General features: G+C 44.3%; 1 protein-coding gene across 2 annotated transcripts in view; it reads right to left on the reverse strand.

Moving 5' to 3' along the window:
- BDNF (brain derived neurotrophic factor) overlaps positions 1 to 12,842 on the reverse strand; it is a 37,239-nt gene extending 24,397 nt beyond the window's left edge. Inside the window, exon 1 of one of the 2 annotated variants that reach the window (XM_053672954.1) lies at positions 12,646 to 12,842. The gene's annotated coding sequence lies outside the window, so the exon portion shown is untranslated. Of the gene's footprint in view, positions 1 to 11,534; positions 11,802 to 12,645 lie in introns of those variants that run through there. The other variant, XM_037146035.2, reaches the window with a different exon arrangement.
- Between the last annotated feature and the right edge of the window lie 283 nt (positions 12,843 to 13,125).

The following is a 13,125-nucleotide window of genomic DNA, read 5'->3' on the forward strand; positions in this document are numbered from 1 at the left end:
TCTGTTTTGTCTCAAAGAATGAAGAATGTAGTGGCTCTGGCACAATTTATTTATCACTTATTCTCACTGCCCTGCTCAGGAGTGAAAGAGAAGGCTAGGAATGTGACTACATGTTTGGTATTTGAAGGAAAATGGGACCTATTTCAACTTCCTGTGACCTGTGGTTTATTTATTTATTTTTTTGAGGTTCACAAAGAACTATATGAAAATTTGCTTCCTTGTTATATGTTGTATATCAAGAGGTTAAACATTTCTAAGTTAATGATGCCAAACTGTGCTCTAGTTGGACTGACATATTTACATGATCCATGAGCGCCACACACGGATTCTTGCTTATACCACATATTTGAATAAAAGCACCTCTTGAGTTCACAGTGAAAGGAGACCCGAGGATTGAAAAGCAGGTTTTAGTAAACTCTAAAAAAAAACACCATTACAACATTTAAACATGTTTCGACTAATATTTAAAGGCAAGATGGTATTCACCAAACTGACTTTTGCCTTCTTTTCCTTAGCATAATCATACAACCAGCTTCTAGTAACTGAAAGTAGTCTCACAATTTGTTTCTTTAGGGGGAAAACACACAGCATTTATAAACACTGTCAAATGAAAGACAGATTCCTGAATACTAAGAGACTCAAACATTTCCTTGTATTCAAGGGGGAAAACATTCACCAGAAAACCAGTGGTCCAGAAGGTCTCCTTCTACCGTGGCTTCTGTCAGCATTATTACAAGAGTTCCTCATGAAATAGTCTGAAAACCAAGATGTTTAGGACAATGTCTAATAAGCATTTTTGTTGTCTTAAATTGAACACAAAATGATATCTGAAAATTAGGGAGATAATAAAAGATCAATCTCTTCAAAGAGAAATGAGTCCTTTCAAAATGTTACAGTCCATGGTATGGGCTGAAAGTTCAGAAATAACTAAGGGAATTTGTTCAACAGATTTTTTTCCTAGACCAGGCCTCCTTTGAAATGACTGTGTGAAGAGGTAATGGAAAGCTTTATGTGGGAGAATCAATGGAGTTTCTTATCAAGTAGCAGCTGAAGAAAGATGGTGGCATATAGGAAGGAGGAAAAACCAGCTAGCCTGGTGCCTGGTACCCACTGGGCACTCAATTAATGCTTGGTGAATTCATGAATAAAAGAGTCATTTGCTGTGTGCAACACCTTTACTACTTTTGAAAGAAAAGCTTTGAAACAAGAGGAAACATAGATATAAACTATGCAGCAATATAAACTATGAGATTTATCAAGGGAATGTAAGTAGTAAGTTGTTTGCTTTGCTGACTGACAATATGAATACTTGAAAGCAGCATAAGAGAGAACTATTTCTGAGTAATGGCATGGGCTATGCATCCTATGATCTAAATTGTTGTGAGCCCTCCTGCCTGGTTTCAGGGACTGTAGCCTCATTAACAGACAAGAGTCTTATGGCTAGGGCTGAGTAAAAAGGCCTTGGGGTCATGAGCCACTAAAGAATCAGAACATATCCTCCTGACGGGAGTGCAGCCCCTGCCTTCCTCACTTCACCCTGATTGGCCCAGGAGGATGACTGGTTAGCCAATGACAGGTAAGACTCCTGGAGGGAGGGGCAACCTAAGACAAGCACAGTTGAGAAGGGACCATCCAGGAAGGACTTAGGAGTCTACAGAGAAGGGGCAGAAAGACCCTCACCCCTCAGCTTTGTCATAGCCTGAGTCCTCATTCTATCTGTAAAAAGTCTCCTAATCTCTTGGCTAATTTGCTCCCCCGATCTGACTCAGCCTGAAAACAATGCTAGAGGCAGCTGTGGTCTTATACTAGAATGAACAGCTCCCAAGACCAAATCAGACCTGACAAAGAATGTACATTTTGTCCTCTGAAGCCTGCTTTGTCCTGCTCTGCCTAGTCTAATCCTGTTGATTACAGTGGCACCAGTGCTTTTGGTTATGCCACCATAACAAACAAAAAAGGGGGGGATGATGTTGGGGACCACTCTGTGTGGTTTCCAAGACTGTAGCCCTGTGAGAGCAAGCCCTGAAAGGGGATAGTAAGTCTCCCTAGAAAACCAGGTAACGCAGGTGGCAGACATGACCGACTCTAACACTGAGGGTTCCTGTGGGACCCAGGCCTGATAAATACATTGTATCCTTTAAAGTTTGCTCTGCTTTGTTTTGTATAGCCTTGGTGATATAAACCAGATGTTTAAGTTCAAGCCATAAGGAGTAAACTCCTCATTTCATAAAACGTGTTAAAAGACCCTCTGGCGTCAGCATGACTAACAGACCCTGACCTGACAAATCTGTGTTCCTTTAATTGTTATCTATAAATAATACCTGTTTTTGTATGACTATAGCCTTTTTCACATTGATTGATGAACTATGCATGTATGATGTGTACACCTACACATACCATTTCCAATAAAAGCCATTTGGGAGAAGGGCTCAGGGTGTTTTCCACTGGAGGGAACCACCACCCCCTTTCCTGCCAGGACAGCAGGATTACGTCTGGGATGATTTACTTCTCATTCCCGGTGTACAGGACGATTCTGAGGGCTGGAGCTCCTCCCACTTTAAATGTGCATTTTAATAACATCTCTGTGTTGGTTAATCTCCAACTGTTTTTACAGAAGAGCAAAATAAGTTATAATAAATGATAAAAAAGTAACTCTATCCATGCTGAACCTTTTAAGTTCAGCTGCTGAACTCCCTAAAAAAATTTAATATCAAAAGTTAATTTCTTGAGCAATTCGGGCATCTGAATCTACCCAGGACTCTTTTTTTTAAACACTCCCTTCTGTCTGATTCAAAATAAAAATAACTACTTTTGAGAATCCATCTGTAGGTACAGAAAAAGTAAAAGCACTGCACCTGGCAAAGAAATGGGAAGGATTTCTGAGGCTCCATTCGTGATGCTACACATATTTCAGGTAGAGGATTCAAAGACGGAAATAGGTAACTGTCACCATTTGGATCCCATGTGCACTAAAAATTAAGAGCATACTTAGGATATCAATTTACTTGAAAAACTTAGGTGTGTAAAGGTACTGCAAAGTACACCTCCCTCTTACTTCCCACTTTACTATATAATCCTTTCGAAAAGGGTTTCAGTCTCTATTTAAACATCTATACTAGGAAACTGACCCTATGCCAAAAAAGCCTCTTTTTTCCTTCGTTGGATTATAAATCCCCTTATTAAAATGCCTTGTATGCAGTAAGCATTCAATATTTGCTTAATTAAACAGAACTAAAAGTTCTTCTAGATACTACACACACTGCCCTGACCAGCGAGGCTCATTTTGTTGGGTGTCATCTTGCAAAGTTGAAGGTCGCCAGTTTGATTCCTGGTCAAGGAACATGCCTGGGTTGCAGGTTCGGTCTTTGGTTGGGGCGCCTGCTGGAGGCAGCCCATGGATGATTCTCTTCCTCTTTCTCCCTCCCTTCCCCTCACTCTAAAAATGAATAATTAAATCTGTAGATACCACACACAGTACCTAAACTGATACCACCTGTCCTAGATCTGTTCTGGGGGACGACACAAACAAACCTACTCCCTCCTCCTTAGGCCAGTTCTTCATGTGTGTGACAGCTGTCTTCTAAACATGGATGTTAGAAACCTAGCACACATGCCACCCGCTAGTCCCTCAACCACGTGCGCATTAACAATCAGAATTTTTTTCTTTCTTTCTTTTTAAACAGTCCTCTGTCCTTTATTTATTTAAAAGATTTTATTTATTTATTTTTAGAGAAAGGGAAAGCGAGAAAGAAAAATATCAGTGTGTGGTTGCCTCTCACATGCGCCTCTCTGGGGATCTGGCCCACAACCCAGGCATGTGCCCTGACCGGGAATCAAACTGGCGACCCTTTGGTTCACGCCCCATGCTCAATCCACTGAGCTACACCAGCCAGGGCAGTTTTTTTTTTTTTCATTGAGCCTGGACAGCTCCAGGATTCCTCACCCAGCATTCCAGATAGCTAGCATCACGTGATCAGAATTTCTAAGGGGAGATAAAACCATTTGCCACTCCATCCAAGGTCTTGTTGCCCTGCAGGCCACCGGTCCCAAGTTCCCAGTTCCCTATGCATCCTGGTCACAATGGTCTTAATATAGACCAGTTTGTCCAAGACCTGCCTAAAGCAACCTATTTCATACTCTTGTACTGAAGATAATACTCTTTAATAGTCTACTTCAAAAGTGAAGGAGAATTATGAGCTTCCCCATTTCAGTATTATGCTTCTACCAGTATAAATCAGTAGCTACATTCACTGGCGCTAGTCACACCAATGGCTCACACTGAACCTGAAATTATTGAAGACATCCAGGTTTCTGTTCTACAATCTGTTAAGCCATCCCCCAAAACCTTGTCCCACCTCCCTCTTCTATTCTATTTATACAATTAATTTTTAACCTGATCACATTACTCTGCATTTTAGTGAATGTAAATGATCCAGATTCTATCATTCTACAGAATGTTTGTTGGCTGTCTGTTGCAATATGATAAGCATTTCATCTGTGCCTTCAGATATGTTATCAGCCAACACGTTCATGCTGGATGTCCTTCCCCGAATGTTGCATAAGCGAGAACACCTTGGACAGTCTGGCCTGGGAATGTGGCCTGGGACTCTGCCAAGCATCTCTTCCAGCAGCGTGAGGCACATTTCCCAACCTTCGGGTTCTGCATGATGTCAAAGAAAGTTATCTGTGTTTAAAAACACTCCCCATAATTCAAGAAATAAATGAGCATGTGAAAAGAGAGAAACTTGTTTTAGTTTGGGCACAGTTTCAGTTTTCAAAACCACATGAAGGCAGAAAGAAAGCATCAAAAAATGCAGCAAATGCTGATGGTAGCAGCTCCAAAACCAAGACTGATTTAGATTAAACCCCATGTGGCCAAAATTTCATTCAATGAGTTTCTTTCTTTCTCTTGTTCTCCCCCAAACCCTCCGTAGCCTCCCTCTCCCTGTCAGAATTTTTTTCCTGAACAATAAAGTGTATCACTTCCACAAATGACAGAAAAATACGATGACTTTCTTTGATTTCTGTGCTTACCAGAAATTGGCACAAAATTAACACATACTGTTTCCCACCTTTTGAAACAGCAAAACTGGCATCCCACCTGGCATCCCAAAATTTGAAAACTTTTAAGCAAAAATCCACCCATTAAGTTTATACTCACTGCTGTCTAAATCAACTTTAACATCTCATATGTTCCAAATAGTTTTATGAGTGAACCAAAATGTGCCTAAGAAATTTTAGAACTAAGCCAACTCAGGGACATTTACATAGGTACTGGAAACAGAGAAGGGATTAGTACAGGTATTTTACCCAATTTCTGCCTTTGCACCAAGAAAGCAAACAAATATTTTTCTACAATCATGACATTTCTTTGTTGTCTACAGGGTTGGTCAACCTACTTGTTCATTCAACAATATCTGTCAAAACGCCTCCTCTGCTACCGGCACTGATTTAGATGCTAAATGAATGAAATACAGATTCTCTCATCAAAGAATTTTAAGGTAATTTGTAATTATTGGTTCCCTGTTCCACTGTTACTTTTTTTTTGGTGCTGACCTAGATGTATATTTTTAACTTTTCTAAGATTAAGATAATTCTTATAGTTTCCTTCTCCTTGTACTCCCCCCCCTTACTTTTCTTGGTGTTTAAAGTCTTGTTACATATATGAACCTTTATTATTTTTATTTTATTTATTTATTTACTTATTTATTTATTTCTAGAGAGGGAAAGAGGGGGAAACAAACATCAGTGTTGGTTGTCTCACGAGCACCTCATACCGGGGACTCGGCCCACAACCCAGGCACGTGCCCTGACTTGGAATCAAACCGGCAACCCTCTGCTCCACAGGCCTGCACTCAATCCACTGAGCCACACCAGCCAGGGCTATTTTTATTTTATTTTTAAATATTCTCAAATCATTAAAGTTAAAACTAGATTACAGATCAAGAAAATTCTTAAGGTCTCTCTACTCAATTTATCTGGTGTCACTGCATCTCGGAAAGGGCAATGAACTGCCTGTGGTAAGTGAACACAGTCAGAACCTTTGCGGCTCAGTGGTGCGGTACCTATCCTTGAAAACAGTGACTGTTAGAAAGGAGACCAGCCCTTGCTCCTGCCAGGCTAGTATATTAAATGCTAAAAGGCCTTCCTGTGTGTATTGACTTGTGAGTCTGCCTGTTTTGAAAATCTCATCTACAATACAAAGGTGTACTAACCCCCAGCCCGCTCCCTCCTGCCCTCCCCCGTCTCCCTGGCCCCACTTATCTCTCTCAACAAACCTGGAGAGGATCTAGCAACCTATAGCCTCAGACAATCGGCTCACACGGCAAATAAGCCATTTGACTGTTAAAGCTGGTGATTTTGTTCTCTAGGTGGCACTATTACTTCAACTTCTGATGAGTTGCTTACATTGTTTAAAATGCCTGTTTATTTTCTTTGTATTACCACTATACATATGTTAATTCTACACATAACTGTTGTAATTTAATGGCAGGTTGCCTTCTAGTTTTATTTTAATGAGCTAATTGGTAGTTAAGTGGTTTCTTTAAAATATAATTTTACATTTCCTTGTTACGCTGTCTCTGAGTTAAGGAATCTCCTCCAGCCAGCCCTCCTCCCTCCAGAAATGCAGAAGCGTGTCAGAAACACAGAAGGTTGTCGTAAAGCTTCGGTGAGACGAAAGGAAACAAGATGAAAGCACGTTTAAGAGCTACAAGGTTCTTCAAGCTTTCAAAATCAAGATGTTACTACCATGACAACCAATGAAAGTTCTTTCAAGTGAACCTTTGGAGGAAAACGGTATAACATTCATTACTCTGAACTCTTTAAAAATAAACTTTGACTTTACTATGGCTCTCACTGAAGCTTGAAATTTACTTTGCTTCCCCCAGTCACTCTCCTGTCCCCTCCCCCAAATTCATCTAATGGGATCCATCCTCAAGGTGTTAGGCAGTGAGTGTATAAATGAGACATCAGGGCCACAAGCAGGATATTCGTTCATATTTGTTTCACCAAGAGCGTAAGTGTCCCAGAGTTTGTACTTGAGCTTGAGTACCTGCATGTATTTTTAAAATTTTTTTCAATTACAGGTGGCATTCAATATCATTTTGTAGTAGTTTCAAGTGTACAGCACAATGGTTAGTCAACCATGAACTACACAAAGTTCACCCTGATATTTCCAGTACCTACCTGGCACCATACACCATTATTACAATATTATTGAGTATATTTCCTATGCTGAACTTTATATCCCAGGGATTATTTTGTACTTTTATCTGTACAAATACTACCAATCTGTACTTTTCAATCCCTTCACCTCTTTGACCAACTTGCATTTAAATAAAAGCTTCCATACCTCTTATCTGACCACTCAAGTTTTCCTACTGAACTGAGAATACCTTCCTGTTCCACTTAGTAAACACACCCATTAACCACGTCCTCCCTCCAAAAAGTTTTTCCTAATTAATGTATTAGTGAGATCCATGTTTCATGTCTGGATCAATAGTGGTTCCATGTACTTAATAATTGGATCCATGGCTTTCCTAAAGGTTTTAGTATAAGCATTCTGGAAAGCCAGAGGTGCATTTAAGCACAAAATTATTTAGGATTAAACAATTCTATATCTTAAGTGGAATTTTAGGGAAATTTGAGGACACATATGCCTAAGTTTAAAAATACTAAAGTCTTCCTCTGTTTTGAGGGTTAAACCCCACATACAAATGACATACAGATTTCATTTGCTGACATCATTTATTGCTTAACATCACTCCATACCAAACAGAATAAATGGATGCAGAGTGTAATGGGTAAGTTTGCTCATTCACTTTTGAAGCCCATCAGGGCATGTTATTCATCCTAATAAAGAGAATTTATCACAACTCAGCTTAATGTGATTCTTGTTCCAATGATTTCTTCCTCCACTGAACAAACAGCTAGCACTGAAAACTAGAATATCCCCGCAACCCTCTCCTCCATTCTATTTAAAGTGCAATTCACAGCTTGAGATCACAGAGCCTGCCAGTGGCTGAATGACTGCACTAGACGGCTGAGAGTCCTTCAATTAAGCAGCAATTTTGCAATTAGTGGAAACTGAGTGCTAACAATCATTTGAAAACTAGTTGAGACAAGTCAGCAATTACCCTATTAAAGGGATACATTCACTTGCATGGGCTAGGCTAGCTCCCTCACGCAAACTAGAATCTTCCACATGGGGAGGTACAGGTTGAAACGTTTTAATGATCACAATAAACTCAGTATTATGGACATCTGAAATGAGAGTGCCTTTCATTAAAAAAATATTCAGAGGCTTGCTATTATACACTCTATCTGCTGTTTTCATTCAGGAAGTTTAGAATTGTTCTTTTCTCTACTCTGGAACAAACTTCCTAAATTTTAAAATGTTAATGAACTACTTGTATATCACTCGTGCATTGTGTACATCTTAGATAATTTTTGAATCTTAGCTTAATTGATCAAGTCTATGATTGCAACCCAAAGCTGTTGGCTGTTATGTTCTACAAGTTCACTACCTGTAAATAGGGGTGTGTGTGAGTGTGAGTGTGAGTGTGTGTGTGTGAGAGAGAGAGAGAGAGAGGCAGAGAGAGTTACAGAAGGTTTTAAAGACAAATGTAAAAAAAAATGTGAACAAGCTCTTTGGTATATTATCAGGTGGGCGTGCTCAGCTTGCTGTGTGAGCTGCGCTACAAACCAGAGCTATTTATGTTAGAAAGAAATGAGGTTATTGATCATCTACATTTTGACTATTGAAAAGCTGGGACTCAAGTCTTACAGGAAGGAGGGAATGATTTACATCGTAACGGTGCCCCATTAAACTGAAAACCAAGAGACTTTGAGCTAGGATTTTAGAAAATTGCAGTATTTACAGGATTCGCCCCCCTCATAGTGAGTGAAAGTTAACCAGCAATATTCCAGCACTTCCCCATCCCTCGTGGGCCATCATGAGATTTAGGCAATTAACTCTCACAGTATACATGAATCATTTGAAGTGCTCGTTGCATTTTAGGCAAATAATCACTTTCTTGGTCCATTTTGTTTGCAAGTATAAGTTATACTTACTGAAATAACATCCTAAAACAGATTTCCTAAATGCTTCATTTTCTCCATACTTTAATATTGACCTACTATACATCTCAAATGACCTTGAATATCACTTTAAAATAAGCAAGGTTTCGAGACACTAATTCAGCTCTGAATGAGCTATGAAAAGCTCCAAAGGTATGTGAAAAATTACTGTTATTTTGGTTTTAAAAAAAGGTGATGTCTAAGTGAGTCTGCAATGTTCTAATGTTTCCAAACGTGTACGTAAGTCGTGTTTATCTAGAAACCATTTCTTTCTGCTTATATCATTTATAAATAGGAAACACTTTGTAATAACTTAAAATAGCTATACATACATAACACTTTTCCTGTCATAAAACTTATGATCAGTCTATATTTACCAACATTTATCACATTTTGCAAAATAAAGTAGAAGAGAAACACAACGACTTTATGGCCCTGGAATTCCAGTGACGGTGACTAACATGTTTAAAATTCCAGTAAAGTTTATGGTTACATTTCAACAAGTGTCTCTTTCCTTTCTCTTACTTCTACTGCCAGTCCAGAGGTTAACTTACAGAAGAAAAATCTTAAGCAAGGTATTTGCAACATCGGGGGACAGGAGTGGGTGATTATTTTAAAAGGGTGCTATTACCAGGGACAAAACTTTGCAGTATAATTTTTAGGTGCAATGTGATCTATTATGTTTAATAACTGGAAGCACTGTGCACCATAATCCCAGAAACCTCCAGTGTAAAGATGAGAATGAGGCATGAGGTGACTATTGCAGGCACCCAAGTTCATATGAATTAAATCTGTAAGTATACTTCAAAAAATACAAATGTAAAAATATATGTATGTACAAATATATTATAGCCAAAATGGCTTTTGACTGTACAACAAAGTCACATAAACATAGGTTTTGGGATAAAAACACAGAGGAGTTATTTTTTAAGAAGTTGGGCCAGTTTAAAGGTTTCATTTAATAGCATAACACGTTTTATATGCAGTTAAAAACCAACGTTTCTTATAACATCCTGCTTTGCTTTAAAAGATAACTGTACTAGGAGAATGAATAAACACTCAGAAATATGCTTTTCTTTGCTTCTGGCCAAGAACATTCCTGCATTCTTGTGAGAAAATGTTCACTGGGTACTGCTGACGTTGAGGTGTAAGCGTAAGACACCTGGAGAGCCCTAAAATAAGACCCAGGGGGCCCTAACACACCACCAACCTTAGCCTGTCAAAGCTCCAGCAGCGCGGAAAACTTTTTGCATTGGAGCCAAGGAGGCGCCACGAAATCAAAATTCATCTGGAGTCAGAAAGCATCATTCAACAAGTCCCTCCTACCAGCTCCCAAAGGGATTCGGCAAAGCTATCCCTTAACATTTCCCCACCCCCAGGCTCCCGCCCCCAGCCGCTGCTCAGGGCAGCTTGGCCGGCAGAGGGCACCCTCTACCTTCCCTAGCACCGCACTCCCTGCCCCCGCCACCTCCTCGCCCCACCACCCGGGTCCTTCCACCCGGCTCCAGCACCGCACACAAACACAGCATCTTCCGACTGCAACTCTAGTTTATCCCAGCGGCCGTGAGGCTTTTCTCCCCTGGGGATCCCCCCCCAGGCTGCAATTCCGCTTCTCTGCCCATGGGGCATAAAGCCCCCAACCCTCGGCTATTTCTTTCCAGGTACAGGTCACATTCCTCCTCCCCGGCTCTGCATCCCCAGAGACCCACCCGAGTCAGGACACCCCCCACACACATTCCACCCACCCACCAAGCCTCCCAAAGTCAAAACTTCTACCTCCCTGGAAGGTGTGCCCCAAGGGAGGGTGCGGGGTGGGACAGGTGTGGGCACAGACTATCCCGCAGTTCCGCAGCCCCTTAAGGTTCGAGCTGCGAGGGCTTCTCAAGTTTTCCCAAGCACACTGGCATCGGACCCGTGTCAGTCCTCTTTGGTCTCAACTCCTGTGGGGCAGGTGACCGCGTGCCAGCCGGATGAAGTTCCCGGGATGGGGATGCGGTGTGAGGGAGGGAGGCCCCCCACCCCCCCATCGTGAACGGGACCGCCCAGCCCGTGGGCAAGATTCACATCCCAGCACTGGCACCGTCACCTCGGGTAGGGCCCCCGACAGCTGGCGCCCCACGTCTCTCTCAGGACCTGTCCTCGGCTGGGGGAGGGTTTCGGGGGATGCCCGGGACGCGGTCTTCGCTCCCATCGCGCGGCTCCACGTCTCCCGCAGGCTTCCTCTCCCCCACCCCAGGGCTTCTCGGGGTCCCTCTCCCTCGGGGATCCTGGCCGCGACTCAGGTTCCTGCGATGGAGGGAGGAAGCTGCGCAGGAACAACCCCACATCCCTCCAGCTCCCGGAGGGGACGAAGGGAGTTCTGGCCTCTTCCCGTAACTTCGGGGCCCCCCAGCCAACTTTCCCCAGCAGGCGGGCGGCTCCTGCGCCAAGCCCAGTGCCTGGTGGTCGCCTACCTCGGGGTCCACACACAGCTCACGGGTGGCCAGCGGCTGAGTCACATCGTCGTCCGGCTCCTGGCCCCTGCGCCCAGACCCAGTCCCCGTCGCGGAGCCCCACGCCGCCTGCCCCAAAGCAGGGGTGGCAGCTGCGGTTCAAGTGTTTCATCCAAGCTTCACCGAGAGGAGGTGGGGGGCGCGCCGAGCCTGCTCCTCGGCCCCGCCCGGCAGCCCGCGGCACTACTGGGTGCGCGGGACAGCGAGCGGGCGGGTCCGCCCGGGTGCGGCGGCCACGGCGACCCGGAGCTCCAGCCTGCGCCCGGAGCTCGGGTCGGACATTATTTAGACCTTCGGTTGCGCTTCGATTGGTCAAACGGCGCCGCCCCCCGCCCCCCCCCCCTTCGCTGGCTCCCCCGCGCCACCGATACCCGTGCGGGGCGGCCGCTTAAAGGGGACGCCGCGCCTTTTCCTCGTCGCGGCTCAGAGCCCGGGACTCCCGGGGCTTCCCGGGCCCGCGCGTCCCGCGCTGCCCGTCCCTCGGAGTCCCGCGACGTAGCCCGCGAGCGCAGCGCCCGCCGCGGGCACCTCCGCAGGACGCACGCGCTGTGCCCACCGCTCCCGGGGGAGCCCTAACCCCCGCCCCGGGAACCCCGCGCCCTCGGCGGAAACCCGGCCGTGCGCGCTGGGGCGGGAGGGAGCGAGTGCGAATCCCGCGCCCGGGGGTCTAGCTCTCCTCGCCGAAACTCCCACCGCCCCATTCCAGCGCTCAAGTTCAGTGTGAGAGGGCGCGCGTATCCCCGGCCACAGACACACCTTCCCGCACCACGGAGCTTGCAAACGCGAGCACACAATGAAATCGCACAGAGCTGGGGGGCTATTGGTTTACTCCGCGGCCTTAAACACGCCGGCTTAACAAGAGTTCGCGCACTGACCTCTCCGGAGTTTGCCTAATAGGAATTCAATCAAGATAATAACGGCATTGTTTATTAATGAACGCCCCCAGATAACGTTACACCAAGTTACTTGCTCCAGCCAGGAGAGCCGAGGCAATGACAGACCTCACTAAAGCCACACGCTTTCTAGCCGACCGGAGAAAAACGGAAAGAGAAAGAAAGAAAGAAAAACCCACCTTCTCAGTCACTACTTGTCAAAGTAAACATCAAGGCAGCTGCGCGGGGGAAGACTTCGGTCCCAAAACTCCCAGACTATTTTTTCCCCCCACGTTCCCTTTGGTTAAAAAGAAGGGGGGTAGGGGCGAGTATTTGGTGCCCGGTCTGTACTCCTGTTCTGCAGCAAAGAAGTTAAATTATTGATAGTGGAAAATGCATGGCGGAGGTAATACGCGCACCCCCTGAAGCAGGAGCTCCATTTGATCACGGCACAGGCAGGGAAATTTCATGCTAGCTCGCCGGGGGGAGCGGCAGCGCCAGCAGCCCTCGCAGCGGTGAATGGGAAAGTGGGTGGGAGTCCACGAGAGGGCTCCACGGTGCCTTGACGTGCGCTGTCATATGATACCTCCGCTGCCTCGAAATAGACACTCTAGTGCACGAATTACCAGAATCAAAATTCAGCGCATTTAAAATGATACATCTTTTATTAGAAGAGTTCC

Source organism: Artibeus jamaicensis, unplaced genomic scaffold (genome assembly GCF_021234435.1).
Source record: "Artibeus jamaicensis isolate MK-2021 breed Jamaican fruit bat unplaced genomic scaffold, CSHL_Jam_final contig_797, whole genome shotgun sequence".
NCBI lineage: Eukaryota > Metazoa > Chordata > Mammalia > Chiroptera > Phyllostomidae > Artibeus > Artibeus jamaicensis.